This window comes from Trichechus manatus, unplaced genomic scaffold, assembly GCF_000243295.1.
Source record: "Trichechus manatus latirostris isolate Lorelei unplaced genomic scaffold, TriManLat1.0 scaffold00038, whole genome shotgun sequence".
Classification (NCBI taxonomy): Eukaryota; Metazoa; Chordata; class Mammalia; order Sirenia; family Trichechidae; genus Trichechus; species Trichechus manatus.
In genome coordinates, this window is record NW_004443974.1 from 11176054 (window position 1) to 11191333 (window position 15280).

The 15280-nt window shown below is 41.1% G+C and overlaps 1 protein-coding gene across 1 annotated transcript in view; it reads left to right on the forward strand.

Moving 5' to 3' along the window:
* Nucleotides 1-238: 238 nt before the first annotated feature.
* ZBTB34 (zinc finger and BTB domain containing 34) overlaps nt 239-15280 on the forward strand; it is a 38176-nt gene continuing 23134 nt past the window's right edge. The window contains exon 1 of the mRNA XM_023730754.1: nt 239-456. The gene's annotated coding sequence lies outside the window, so the exon portion shown is untranslated. The remainder of the gene's footprint in view (nt 457-15280) is intronic.

Consider the following 15280-nt stretch of genomic DNA (forward strand, 5'->3'; position numbering starts at 1 on the left):
ACGGCGCGGGCTGGAGCTGAGGCCGGGTGGGGTCGGGAGGCCCGGGGCACCTGCTTGGGCCAGGCCTGCGCCCCAGAGGGGCCGACCGTGCTCGGCTCCGAAGTCTAGGAGCTTCTGGTGGGGCCGAGGGTCGGACTCGGGCAGCTGCCCGGGACTTCCCAAGCCTCCGCCCCGGGTGTCTCGGGAACCCCGGCTTCCGCGCCCCGCGCACTCGGGGGCGCTCGCCTTTGTATAGGGAGGCGGGATGGTTGAGTCCCCTGGAGAGTCAGGCCTGGCTGTGGGGTCGGCCCTGCTAGCTTCTGCAGCGGAGCCCCTGCCTCACTCCGCCGTCTTTTCGCAGGTAAACAGGCAGCGGCGGCGGCAGCGCGTTGTGCTTGTCCCCGGACGTCTCCATGGTCACTCTTGCCCTCAGTCGGTCCTGCCATTACCAAGGCCCCGGCTGGGACTGGGTTGAGGGTATGAACAGTGCCGTTTCTGTTTTGAGGATTTGAGCAAGCTTCTGCCACGCTGAGCCTCAGTTTCCCCATCTGATCAGTGAGAGTTTTAGATTGGCTCTCTAAAGACCCTTCCAGCTCTACCCTGGTTGAAGATATTGGGCAGTTGCACTGAAGACTTTTTGCAAATGTAGACTTTTTGCAAATGTGGACTTTTTAGCCACTTAATGCACTTTGTTCCAGACAGGCTATAAAATGATTTCAGGAACGGTTTTCTAAACCTTGCCTTAATTATAATTCATCCCTTGCTTTTGTCCCTAGTGGTACTCAATCACATTCCGTCGATTTTTTGCGTGCAAAAAATTTTTGTTGTTTATATTTGCCCGTTTTTCTCTTTGTTCCCTAGTCCAGGCCCTCTTTGCTTCACATCTGGATTATTGCAACAGCTTCTTAGCTGGTCTCTGACTCCAAACCCCCGCCCCCATCCTTCCTTTATGCTAATGCCAAACTTCCTATAGTAAGTCTGAGAAATAGTTGAGTGCTTGCTTGCTTATTAAATGTCAAGAAGCTGTTCTCTGTGGTGGAGGAAAGTAGTAGAAGGTACACTTATAATCTCCAAGCAGCTTTACACTGTGTGGCGAGACATTACCTGTGGAAAGGGAATTGATTGGTGAGACAAGACAGCGTGCAGTAGAATTATATGAAGGAGAGATGGAGGTCACTGTAGGCTAAGTGGTCAAGGAGGGCTTAGTGAAAACGGCAGGGTTTGAGCTGGGTGTTAAAGGATGAGTAGGATTCAGATAGGAAAAGAGAAATCAGGCCCAGTGATCGTATGGAGTTAGTGAATAGACCAGTCTTAAGTTTCAGAGAAGGGTTCATATAAGAGGGTAGTAGTAGAAAAGGTTTATTGGGACTAGTTCTTGAAAGGACTTGAACACTAAGCCAAAACTGAAACTATTTTAAAGGCATTGGTTGGTGAGCAACGTGAGACAAGGAGTCGTTCGTGATAATTTGGCTGGAGGGGAGAAGCTAGAGACCAGAGACCAGCTTGGGGCCATGGCAATTATACCTCTGTTCCACAGCTGAGTAGTGTCCTCTTGCCTGCCACATTGTGTTCAGCCATTGCCCATCCTGTACTTTCAAGGCTTTTCTTGAATTGGCCCCACTCTACCCCTGAAATTTATTCCCTGCTTCTCCTTCTCCAAGTCTGTCTTCTGCAGAGCAAGTTCATTACTGCCTCTAGGGCTTTGCTCCTGTTTTTCCCCCTTCTGAAGTACTGGCCTCCTTTTTCTTCTCTGTGCAAATTCTACACTTCACTTCCTTCAAGCCCCTGCTGAAGATATACTTCCTCCAGCGGGTGTTCCTTGACTGCCCTACCCCCATGCTTTTGTGGGACTCAGAAGCACAGGGTTCAGCACTTGTTCCTTGCTTATTTGTTCTTGTCCCAACTAGAGGAGGAGTTTTTTTGAGAGCGTTGTGTCTTAACATTTCTCTTGAAGCTCTTATGGTATCTAGTAATGAGGTTGGACTTTTATAATAGGTACTTAATAAGTGCTTCTTGATTTTTGTTGGTGAACATTTTTTTATCTGACTTTTTTTTTAAAGGAGAAGCTGTTATCAGCGTTCTCTGTCATATATCACTTACGTCTAATGCTGCCATTAAAGATAGATGTTCTCAGCATTCATTCTTAGGGTACAGATAGCACAAAATGAACATTTGAAACATTAAAATGTTTAATCCTGATAATGGGAAAAGAAAAAAAGTCATATAATTCCACAGTAGGTGGCTTTGGGAAAAGAATATCAACTTTGGAATCAGACCTGGTTTGAGTCCCAGCAAGGCTACTTACTAGCTATGTGTGAACTTGGGCAATTTATGTAACATCTCTGAGCCTCCCTTTTCTCATCTGTAAGGTGGAGATAATAAAATCCATGGAGTTGCTATGAGTTTTACAATAAGTAAAAGGAGGTAGCGCAGTTTGTAGCACATATTAACTGCTTATTGCATTTATCGTTATCATTATTATTAGGGATAAATTTATTAAGGTTGAGAAATGCTAGGCTGCTGGATCTCTGTGTATCCATTGAGTTGTGGATTTCTGCATGTCTCTATCCCACTTCTGCCTTCCAGTTGACTGATGCAGTTGTCAAAAATGTCAGTATCATAATCCAGAATGGCATCATTAGGTTTTATTCTCATTAATTTTCATGTTACTTTAGTTTAAATTCTTTTTTCAAACTTCTTAATTGTGTCCATTTAATGTTTTATAGCTGACAAACCACTGAATTTAGCTTAGTGAAGGTCATCAACTGAATGCAGTTTAATTTCTAATGGTTATTTTCTGGTTGATGTTGATGGTATGGAAAACCTTATGGAGGAATGTAATTCAAGGTGAGCTTCTCTAATCCTTTTGTCATAAGAGGTGGGACTTAATGTATTTTCCAGTTCCACTGCTCCCTAAAATGCTGGCAGTAAGCAAATAAGATGATGCTTCTTACCATTTTTACTTTGAGTTCTTTGTCTTTAGAAAACTTGCTCTTTTACCTGAAACAAGTCCTTCTCTTTGTATAATAAACTTGATTAGAATTTGGCACATCTACTTGCCTACTTCAGTGACAGAAGTAAGGAGAATGGAAATGGCTACAAACCACTTAATATACAATGTGATTATCACTGTGTCAGACCCAGCCTGACTTTGTCAGTGTAGTGATACATCCTTAAATGAGAATTTTCTTTTCACTTAAAGTTGATCAGTAAGAATCTGGCCCCAGTAAAACTCTGTGTCTCACCAGTATTCCTGGATTAAACTCTTATTTTATAGGAGATAAGAGTTCTGGCTCTGGGGTCTGACAAACCTAGGTTCAAATACTGGCTCAGCCAATCATTAGCTGTGTGACCTTGCATAAATTTCTTAGTCTCTGTTTCCTTATCTGTAAAATGGGGATAATTGCAGTATCTGTCCTCATGAAGATCATGTTGTCATGAAGATTCAGTGAGCAAGTAAAGAGCTTACTTAGCATACAGTACATGGTAGGAGCTCAGTAACTGTTAGTCCTTACCATTGCTAATAAGGTTAAAGAGGCCATTCCTTCCTCCACTAGGAAACTTCAGGAGAGGCTTCAGTTAGTTTTGCATTGACTGAAGGACAAGTGGCACTGTCTTAGAATTAGCAGTGTATCTGAGCAGACCTGGAGAATGTTAACGCCTTGGTAGGAAATATAACAGTTTGGATAAAAATGTTCTTTCAGGCGCACATGAATTAATGCAGTAAGAACTCTAGACTTGTTTTCTTTTAAATTAGGATGAGTGCTTCATGAATATCCATCACAGAATGCCATTTTATTATTTTTTTTTTCTTGCATTGGGTTTCAGTAGCACCAGAATGTTTTGTGCAGCCCTGGTGTTATTCAGCTCTGCTTTCTAAAGGGTTAGGTTGTAATTCATGACAGCTCAATTTTAGTTTTGATCTAGACACAGGCAGGAATACCTAGAAAAATTATTTTTATGCAGTTGTTACTGCTGTTACCATGGCTTTTGTCCCTAGTTCTTCAACTGAGTGCATTTCAGTGACTTTTTATATGGGATCTTGAGGTCTTCAGTGCTTGATAGAGAAAACCTAGTCTGAGTTGTGTCTCAGGTATTAGCAAGTGACTGAAGCCAGCAGGCACAAATGTGGCTTTGGAATTATGAGCGTCTTGATTGAGAATAATGGGTACCTCCTGGTGCCTTAAACAATTCCCAAATTTGTAACCTTACTTTGCTTTCTTGGAGGCATAACTAGATATTTTTAAATGAAGCATAGCATCTTGTGGAGCCAGTTAGAGTTTTTATAGCTTAGGTAGGAGCCCTGGTGGCGCAGTGGCTAAGTACTTGGCGGCTAACCGAAAGGTTGGTAGTTCCAACTCACCAGCTGCTCCTCAGGAGAAAGATATGGCAGTCTGCTTCCATAAAGATTACAGCCTTGGAAACCCTGTGGGACAGTTCTGTTTAGGGTTGCTATGAGTTGGCATTGACTCAGTGGCAGTGGGTTTGGTTTTTCGGTTTATATTTTGGGTGGGAATAAGCCTTCTTGCTACATTGTGCCTACTGGCAGAGACAATCCTACATTTCTTGGATCTTCAGCAGGAAAAGTTGAAAGACAGTTGAGGGTGCCGCTGTGGCAGCAGCCAGTGGATTTTGCACTGCCAGCTTGGTTTAGGTTGAATCAGATGTCGGCAGACATGTACTGAGAGCCTCTCTGTACCAGGCACACTTCTGGGCCCTGGGCACTTGGTACCTGTCCTCAGAGAGCTACACACCAAAATTGTGAAAGCTCAGCAGCGTGGGAGTCTCCAGAACTCAGCATGTCTCTAATTGCTTAGTTTTTACACTTTTACTTTTGTTCCGGTTGTCATTATGGGGGAATGTTTCCAGGGCTTTGTCCAGGAATGTTGTACAGGGAATTTCAAGGCTGTGGGTGGTTTGCCGAGATGACATTTAAGAGTCCCTTCCCATCTTTAGGTTCTCTTCAGGATGGGTCAGCAGTGTGAGAGGGTGTCATTTGTTTACGTTCTAGTTTTCATTGTTCAGTTTCCTCAGAGCTTCCTTAACAGAGCCCTTGATGCTAGGTGTGGATGTTACCTCTTTCACCATATACCATGCTGCAGTATCTCCTTTACAGGAGAAAATGCCTGTTCTGTTCTCAGCTCTTCTGTGTCTCTCCTTGCATAACATCATCTTATCAACTCTACTCAGTACAATTTTTTTTGTCACTCCTAAATCTGATGTTTCTCTAGAGCTTCAGCCTTGTATTTCCAACTGCCTGTTGGACAGCTCTACACAGATGCCCAGCTTAGCTGAGGCTGAACTTAACTTGCTCCCCAGAATGGATCTCCTCTCTTAGTCTCCATATCCTGTCGATTCCTTCTTTGGATTCATGTTCAAAACTGCTGCCACCAGCATTCAGTTTGAATTCTTGAATCTAGTACTCAAGGCATTCCACAGTTCTGACTGTGACACACCTCTTTCCCATGTCACCTTTGTACCTATGCCCTGACCACTCCGTACTACTTACTGTATACCCCAGACATCATACATTTTCCCTCTGCTCTTCTTGCTTCTGTCATGCCTTCTGTCTGCAGCGTTCTCTTTCTGTTCCACTTGAAATGCAAGGCCCTGTTCAAATACTACTTCCACCATGAAGTTTTTCTTTGTTTTATTTTGATTTTTTTTACATCTCTTTGATCAAAAGTGGGTCCCTAGGTGGTGCAAATAGTTTGCACTCAACTACTAACCTAAAGGTTCGTGGTTCAAACTCAACCTAGCAGTGCTACGGAAGAAAGGCCTAGCAATCTGCTTTTGTGAAGATTGCAGCAGGAAAGCTCTATGGAGCACAGTCAGCATGAGTTGGACTTGACAACAAGTTTTTTTTTTGTCAAAAGTAATCAGTCTTGTTATTGCTTCTCATAGTTCTATAATTGTCTGCTTTATACGGTCATTATCCATTTGCAGCCTTTTTTCCTCTAAATTCTTAGGTCTAACAAATTATTGTTATTATTTTTTTAGTTAAAAATCTACACATGCCTTTAAAAAAAAAAAAATCTTTTAGTGTGAATAATATGTTGTTGTTGGGTGCCGTCGAGTTGATTGCAACTTGTAGTGACCTCATGTGACAAAGCAGAACTGCCCCATTGGTTTTTCTAGGCTGTAATCTTTACAGGAGCAGATTGCCAGGTCTTATCTTCTGCAGAGCCAGTGGGTGGGTTCGAACCACTGACCTTTCGTTAGCAGCCGAGCCCCACCGAGCTCCAATATACAACTATATTATAAAAAACTCAAAAGGTATAATATAAAAAGTTCATTTTTCTCTCCCCAGCCTTTAATTCTTCCTCCCAAAGGTGACCACCATTAATAGTTTTATGTAATTCCTTCCAGAAACATTTTTATGGATATAGCAGCATATATTTATCCTTTTAAGAACTGTACACAAAGAGAATCTCCTACATACGTACACACTTTTCTTGTTGTTTGTGGCTAAATCTTCAAGTCTTTCTATATCAGAGCATACAAATTTATTCTTTTAATTGCTGCATAGTATTTCATTGTAGATTTTATTTTTTAGCCAGTCTCCTTTTGACAGATTTTGAGGTTGTTAATCCCCTCCGTACCTCCTTTTTTTTTTTTTGCTATAGTACCCTAACGTACTTTATAAGTACTGTATATTTGTAGGCTCAACTCTTAGTAGTTGATTGTGCACCATAGGTAAGTGCCCTTTACAATTTACCAAATTATCCTGCAGGGTTACACGTGCCAGCCTTTTAAAATATGTGCAAGTCCGGTAGGTGAAAAGTAGTATCATTATTTTTTCTTTTTGTAATTTACATGTCTTTAATCATGAATGAAGTTAAACATCTTTTCATATTTTTTTTATCATATGCCTTTTCTTTGTATCTTTTGCCCATTCTTCCATTTAGTTGTTTGTGTCAGCCCAATTTGTTTGATTTATAAATTAAAGAATTCAGAGTGTAGCCCTTTGTCAAGTGTGTTGCATGTATTAAACAATATGCTGTTTATCTTTTGGCTTTTTGGGAGGGGAGTTTTTTTGTCAGTATATTTTTATGTCGTCAGATTTATTTGTCTTTGCCTTTATGGTTTCTGGGATTTATGCCATGCTTGGGAAGGCCTTTCTTATGTCAATATTATAAATAAATTCACCCATGCTTTCTTTTAGTTATTTTTTGGTGATAAATAAATGTTTATAAAATACTGACTTAAGACTATAATGGCATTAAATGGAAGATGCATGCCCTGGTACTTAATAAGAAATTGGTAAACATGTAACACCTTTGAAAACTCTGGTAGTTGTATATTCCATTAACTGAATGTTTTGTTTTATGTGAACCTACAATGTTATCAGTAGCCCTGGTGGTGCCGTGGTTAAAGTGATCAACTGCTAACTGAAAGGTTGATGGTTTGAAACCATCAGTGGCTCTGCGGGAGAAAGATGTGGCAGTCTGCTTCCATAGAGATTTATAGCCTTGGAAACCCTGTGAGGTCGCTATGAGTCCAAATCGACTCAATGGCAATGGGTATAGTATTATCATATGTAAGGGCAGTCATTGCCTTTTTGGCTCTTTTGCTCAAACTTAGTGGGAAGAGCCAGGGTGGAAGGAGGAGCAGAATATTGATTAACTGGTATCCGTTCACCCTTCTCAAGATCACCCATTTGTTATATTATGGTCAGCTGGTTTTCCTGTCTTTGCAAAGTGACTTTTTTCTTCTAAAGTCCTTCAAGTAAAATACATTTTATTTTTAGTGAGCTTTGGAAGCTGGTTTAGGGGGAGCATTCCCTTGTTTGTTGCATCACTGAACAAGTAGCCCATAGTCGTGATTGATGCATGGGGCGTGCTGATGCGTTCTATTGCTTTTTTCCTTACTATGCCTTATTGTCATATGATCTTGCATCGGATCTTGTTTTTCTTTTTAAAGCATGCGTGGATGTTTATTTCTAGAACTCCTCTCCTTCCCACTTTACTTCAGGCCTTTGGAAGGAGTATCCCAGGCAGGCTTGTATGGTTAATTTATAGGACAGTACCACTCTCCGTTGTAGCTATGTCCACAATACCTCACTGTGTAAATGGCCTCTCTCTGGTTGCCCAGTCTGCCTTCACTCCCCAGTGTCTGTTCATTTTCTTCCCAAAGCTGCTTGTTCTCCACTCTTCATGGCTTTGCCTTTCCCCTAGCCTCCACCAGTCTTGTTGACTTGGCTTTCCTTGTCTGTTATCCTCCAGTGCTTTCAGACTTGGCTTCCTTACTGCTTGGTCAGTACTGGATGCCCCCTCACAGTTTGCTCGTGCTTTTTAAACACCAGTCTCGGTGCTGCTTTCAATTCTGTTGAACTTAGGCTGAACCCTGTGTCTTCTTGGCAGCATCTGTTCTCTGTGGCTTTCACCTTCAAACCCCGAAAGGAACAGTTACTTGAGCTCTAGATCAGTGGTCTCTAATTAATTGAGGCATTAGTATTTAAAGGTAGCTTTTTATTTAAAGCAGGTAAAATGAGCCAGGTTAAGGGGGCTGTGATGTGAGAATGGGATAAAAACTGGGACTGTGGATAGCAGATTACACTTCAGCAGGAGGCCTGCCTGGAACTTTTTCTCTGCTCACAGCCATTACCTTTGCTGGCGATTTTGATCTAGAAAAGGGGGTGCAGTGACCTTTTCTTCTCCATTGCGTTCCTCTTCACAGAGGAAGGAGCAGGAACCCTGGGCAGCACTAGGAGGATGTTTACCACCAGTCCTGTCCCTTTCCCTGCCCACTGCCATAGGGCAGGAATGTAACCTGGGCAAGCGTCTTTTTATTGTGCCTTTTCCTCACCTCCTTCTTACCTCCCTTTGCCTGCCCTGTTATTTCCCCCAGGGCAAAATAAACAAGGATAAGGATATTGTGTTGGGGGACTAGATGGGCAGACTTTATAACAGCTCTTGGAAAGTCAGCCTCTTGGATTCTCAATTTCCTTATCTCTAAAATGGGCTAATGTTATTAGCTACCATTGAGTTGGTTCTGACTCATAGACACCCTGTGTACAACAGAATGAAACACTGCCCGGTCCTGTGCCACCCTCACAATCGTTATGCTTGAGCCCATTGTTGCAGCCACTGCGTCAGTCCATCTCGTTGGGGATCTTCCTTTTTTGCGCTGACCCTCTACGTTACCAAGCACGATGTTCTTCTCCAAGGAACTGGTTACTCCTGATAACATGTCCGAATTACGTGAGACGTCATCTCGCCATCCTCACTTTCAAAGGGGCATTCTGGCTGTACAAGACAGATTTGTTCGTTCTTCTGGCAGTCCATGGTATTCAATATTTTTCGCCAACCATAATTCAAAGTGTCGTTCTTCGGTCTTGCTTATTCATTGTCCAGCTTTTGCATGCATATGATGTGATTGAAAATACCATGGCTTGGGTCAGGTGCACTTTAGTTCTCAAAGTGACATCTTCGCTTTTTAGCACTTTAAAGAGGAGGTCTTTTCAGCAGATTTGCCCAATGCAACACATCCTTTGATTTCTTGACTGCTGCTTCCATGGGCATTGATTGTGGATCCAAGTAAAATGAAATCCTTGACAACTTCAATATTTTCTCTGTTTTTCTTGATGTTGCTTATTGATCCAGTTGTGAGGATTTTTGTTTTCTTTATGTTGAGGTGTAATCCATACTGAAGGCTGTAGTCTTTGATGTTCACCAGTAAGTGCTTCAAGTCCTCTTGGCTTTCAGCAAGAAAGGTTGTGTCATCTGTATATTGCAGGTTGTTAATGAGTCTTCCTCCAACCATGATGCCTGCTTCTTCTTCATATGCTCCATTTTCTCAGATTATTTGTGCAGCATACAGATCGAATAAGTATGGCGAAAGGATACAACCCTGATGTACACCTTTCCTGACTTTAAACCACGCAGTATCCCTTTGTTCTGTTTGAATGACTGCCTCTTGGTCTATGTTCAGGTTCCTCATGAGCAGATTTTTTTTTCCTCCCAAAATGGGCTAATAGTACCTGCCTTGGAGGGGGAAGTCCAGAGGATTCATTCAGTGAAATAATGCAAATAAAGCCTTTACAGCATACCTAGCATGTATCAGGCATTCAGTAAGTGGTGATTATTAACGATGAGGATGGAGAAACTTTCCCAAGTAAAGGGGGGAGGCTAAGGAGTGTGGTGGGAGGTGGCATTGATCCCCTCTTTCGAATATTGAGGCTGGTGTTTTTGGTGGCTGGACACGTGGAAGTGGACACATGTCAGGACTGCCCACATCAGAGGTGGTCCTTTCCAAAATCCACCCCTGAGAAAAGCAGTGATGGAGTCTCATTATCTGGCCACACCACAGGCTGTGTGTGAGGTGAAAGCTGCTTCCATCGGTATGAAACTATTCTTTTTTTGTAAGAGAGTAAGAATTCTAAAGTAAGAAATTAAAGAAATTGAAAAAGCAGGGAATTTGTCTTTCTATTGGTTGAATTAGCAGAAGAGGATTATGAAGAAGTTGAGCTGACAGTTTTGAAGTTCCCTAACAGGACATTTCAACTAAGTCCTGTCTGTGTGTGTTTTTTAAAAGGAGAATTTCATATTCTTATCCAGAGTATACTTTTTAAAAACTAAAATAAAAGAAGAATTTTTAAAATAAGTATTAATGGTACTAAAAAATAATATCCAGCTTATATAAGCTTGGTTTTTAGAATAAAATATAGCAATGTAAATGTCTAGTTTGACAATGGTTTTTTGCCTAATCTAATGTTACAAAAAGACCTATGATTAATCTGCTGAATTAGAGAATACTGATTCAGATATTTTTAGTGAGTGAAATAATCAAATTCATAATTGTTTTTTGAAGCAGCTGCAAACTTAATCTAAATGAAAAACTAATATAAATCACTACTGTGCATTCTCAAAAATGAATTTCATTCCCATATCTCTCTGAGTTGGGAGGAACCTGCATTAAGCCTATATCAAACTGCAAGACTGGGACTCTTATTCATCTTTGAATTCCCTTCAGTTTTGTACATGTAAGAGATTGATATTGAATGAATATTCCCTATAAATGTAGAACAAATAATTTAAATCCCCAGTCAGGATGCCAATTTAGTGATTGAAATTAAATCTAATACTTGGAGCACAGATGACAAAAGGCTAAATTTCCTTAATTTGCAAAGAGCTCTGACAGTTCAATAAAAAAGGCAAAAGTTGGGAAAGGATATGAATAGGCATTCAAAGAAAAACTTATACAAATTGCTATTAAACATGAGGAAAGATAATCAACATCATTTGTAATTAAATAAATGCACTTCAGAACAATGAGATACTATTTTTCACTTATCAATTTGGCAAAAATGAGAGTTTAATACCCACTGTTGGCGATTATGGGATGGAACAGCCACTTCATGTGCTGTCGGTGAAAGGATAATTGTGGCCACCTTTTGGAGGATAATTTGGCATTATTGATTGAAATGAAAAACTAACCCAATAATTCCTCTGCTAGGAGTTGAGGCTACACGTTTACTTACAAAAAAAAGCCAAGATACGTGTAAATTTGTAAGGAGCCCTTGTGCACAGTATTTAAAATGCTCAGCTGCTAGCTGAAAGGTCAGTGGTTTCAAGATTACATACAGCCTGGGAAACTCTGTGGGGCAGTTCTGCTATGTCCTGTGGGGTCAGTATGAGTCGGAATTGACTTGACAGCACTGGGTTTGGTTTTGGGTTTTTATATATTTCTAATGGCTGTTTAAATTGTTCCTGGTTTTTGCTATCAGTTGGGAACTGGTGGTAAATTGTGACACAGCCATCCATGGAATACTATGAAATTGAAGGAGATGATGAGGTAGTTGAGTATTTGCTGCTATGGAAAGATCTTTAAGGTATGTTAAATAAAATTTTAAAAGTAAAGTGCAGAACAGTTTATGCTGATATATGTTTACAGTTTTCTTGAAAGAACACTTAAAAACTCTTACCAGTAATTTTCTTTGCAAAGAAGTACGAGGAATGGTACTGGGTAAGAGTTTTGCCATTATTCATTTTATACTTTTTCCTCCAGTGATTTTGTAGTTCTGCATATACATATCTTTCATTTTAAAGATAAAATAATTTAAAGTCAAATCGAACTTAGTTGTAGGCCCACTGACATTCCACGCGGGGGAGAAAACAAGACCTACAGTAAACCCAGTGAGTACCGCAGTTTGGTGAACTGCAGATACAAGGGAGTGAAGGATAATATTTGGACTTGAGATCCCTATAAGAGGTTCTGACTTTCTTTATCTCAGGACCACTGAACCTGATAAATGAGGCCATTGGGTGTAAAACTTGTGATTAATTACGCCTTTTGCTCCTTTTAGCCTGGTAGTGTGCCTAGGACTTAAATTGACTGCAAATTCACTATGTGTCAGTCTTTTAGAAGCCTCTTGCTCAAGAGTGTTGCTTGTTAGCAGCTTTAGGGAGGAGTCTTTGAATTTCATTGTCACTGCCAAAAGGAAGTGTTAATGTAAGGGAGAGGAGAGAAGCACTTCCTTTCTCATTTTGCAGAAAAATGGAATCCTTTTCTTAGGTGCTGATCATGGTGTTTCGTTTTTCTCCTCAGTGATTTTCTTTCAAGTGTGTTTCTCTGCCTTTCTTCTGAGAAGATAAAAAGCCAAGCAGAGGAGGAGGAAGTCTCATTGTGAATCTGTTTTCAGTTTTATAGACTTTTTCAAAAATGCTTTATTGCTCTCCTTTCTCTACTGGTTTTTTCCCAGGACTCCATACCTTTAAAAAACCAGAACCCACCTTCCTTTTGCCCTTTAATTTAAAAAGTCACTGTTTACGCACTGCACTCTTGTGTTAGATGCAAATACTACTATGAATAGGTAACATTTAAGCGCTTGTTAGGTGCCAGGCAATATCTGCATATCTAGAAAGCAGCCTGGTGTAGTTATGAGATACTGACTCTAGAGCCAGATTCAATTTACCTGTTGGCTGTGGGACCTTTGGCAAGTGACTTGAACTCTGTCCCTCAGTTTCTTCCGTCTGTAAAATGGGAAAAATTACAGTATCTACCTTACAGAGTTAATAAGATCAAATTAGTTAATACATATAAAGCATTTAGCACAAGGTAAGTATTTGATAAATGTAAGCTCTTACACGTATCCATTGCAGGAATTTCCCTCATTTCATTACCACAGCAAAGGAGTCCCTGGGTGGCACAAACATTTAAATGTTCAGGTACTAATACATGGGGTCGCTGTGAGTCTGAATTGACTCAACAGCTACAGATTTGTTTTTGTTTTTTTTTTTACTCACTGAAAGATTGGAGGTTCAAACTCACCCAGAGGTGCCTTGAAAGAAAAGCCTGGAGATCTCTTCCAAAAGATCACAGTCATTGAAAACCTTACGGAGTAATTCTACTCTGCAACACATCGGGTCACCCTGAGTTGGAGTTGGCTTGATGGCAGCTGGTTTTTAAAATTATCACAACAGTTGTGTTGGGTAGTAGTTCTTCCAAGCTCTTTTCTTGTTGGGGAAATCAAAGTTACCTGACTTGTTTAAGACCACATAGCTATTTAAATGTTTGTTGTTGTTTTTTTATGGAGCCCTTGTGGCACAGTGGTTAAGAGCTCGGCTGCTAACCAAAAGGTCAGCAGTTTGAATCCACCAGCCACTCCTTGGAAACCCTATGGGGCAGTTGACTCGATGGCGGCAGGTTTTGTTTTTTGTTTTTTGTTTTTATTAGAAAGTGGCATAATTCAAGTACAACGTCAAAGCTAGTTCTTTTTATTACACTATACTATCTCCCTGAATCTATAATGGCTAATCTTGATTCCTGTGTGCCAAGCAGCCATTGTGCTATGTGCTTCCTACACATATTCTTTATAACAATCCTATTGTTGTTGTTAGGTGCCGTGGAAATATCATAGCGACCCTGTGTACAACACGATAAAACACTGCCCAGTCGTGCACAGTCTTTGTTATGCGTGAGCCCATTGTTGGAACCACCCTGTCAATCCATCTCATTGAGGGTCTTCCTCTTTTTCGCTGACCCTCTGCTTTACCAAGCATGTTGTCCTTTTCCAGGGCCTGGTGCCTCCTGATAACATGTCCAAAGTGTGTGAGATGAAGTATTGCCATCCTTACTTCCAGGGAGCATTCTGGCTGTACTTCTTCCAAGACAGATTTGTTCGTTCTTCTGGTAGTCCATGGTATATTCAACATTCTTCGCCAACACCATAATTCAAAGGCGTCAATTCTTCTTCGGTCTTCCTTATTCATTGTCCAGCTTTCACATGCATATGAGGCGATTGAAAACATCATGGCTTGGATCAGATGCACCTTAGTCCTCAAAGTGACATCTTTGCTTTTTAACACTTTAAAAAGGAGGTCTTTTGCAGCAGATTTGCCCAGTGCAATACTTCGTTTGATTTCTTGACTGCTGCTTCCATGGGCATTGATTGTGAATCCAAGTAAAATGAAATCCTTGACAGCTTAAATACTTTTTCCATTTATCATAATGTTGCTTATTGATCCAGTTGTGAGGATTTTTGTCTTCTTTATGTTGAGGTGTAATCCATACTGAAGGCTGTGGTCTTTTGTCGCAGTGGCGGCAAATGTCGGGGCGGCGGAGACAATAACCAATGCTACAACTCTTACAGAGAAGTGGGGCCAGGAGGGTCACTCTGAGGAGTGGAACCCCGGTTTCAGTCCCAGAATTTTATTTTATAGTCAGTACAGCAAGCAGTGAAGCAAATAACAGAACAATGGGCTTTGGGTGAATAACAATAAGTTTCGGGCAAGGGAGGAGGAATTCGGGTAAACAAGCCAATCAGTGACGGGTTTGGAAAAACAAGTCATGACAAGTCTCAACATGTTGGGGACAAGTCTCGACATGTTGTGCAGCATAGAGGCCTTTATACATCCATATTTTAATGGCACATATCCCCACATTTCCCCCCTTTTGTTTAGTTAATGGAATAAGAATCAAGAGGATTTTCACTGGTCCAACAAATGCCCGTTAGGATAAAGTAAAATTTTCTCTACAGATAAAATCCAAGATTATCTCAGCTACTGTCTCCACACCTCAGGGCCTGGTGTCTTAGTGAGTCCTTGTGAGCCCAGCTACGGCTGAGGCACACTCCATATGTTCAAGGAGGAGAAGTAGCATAGCTATGAGTAACACCTGGACTTAGTCGCCTAGATGGCGGCTATTGCAGGCTCTTAAAACTCAACGGTGCTGATTTTCCACCGGATACCATCTGGTTCTTCACCAGGTTACTAAGTAAGAGCGATGCTCTCATCAGTTGCATAGCCGGAGTGAGTGGACTCAATGTGCCTTTCAGGTGTGTAAGACAATAGAGGATGAT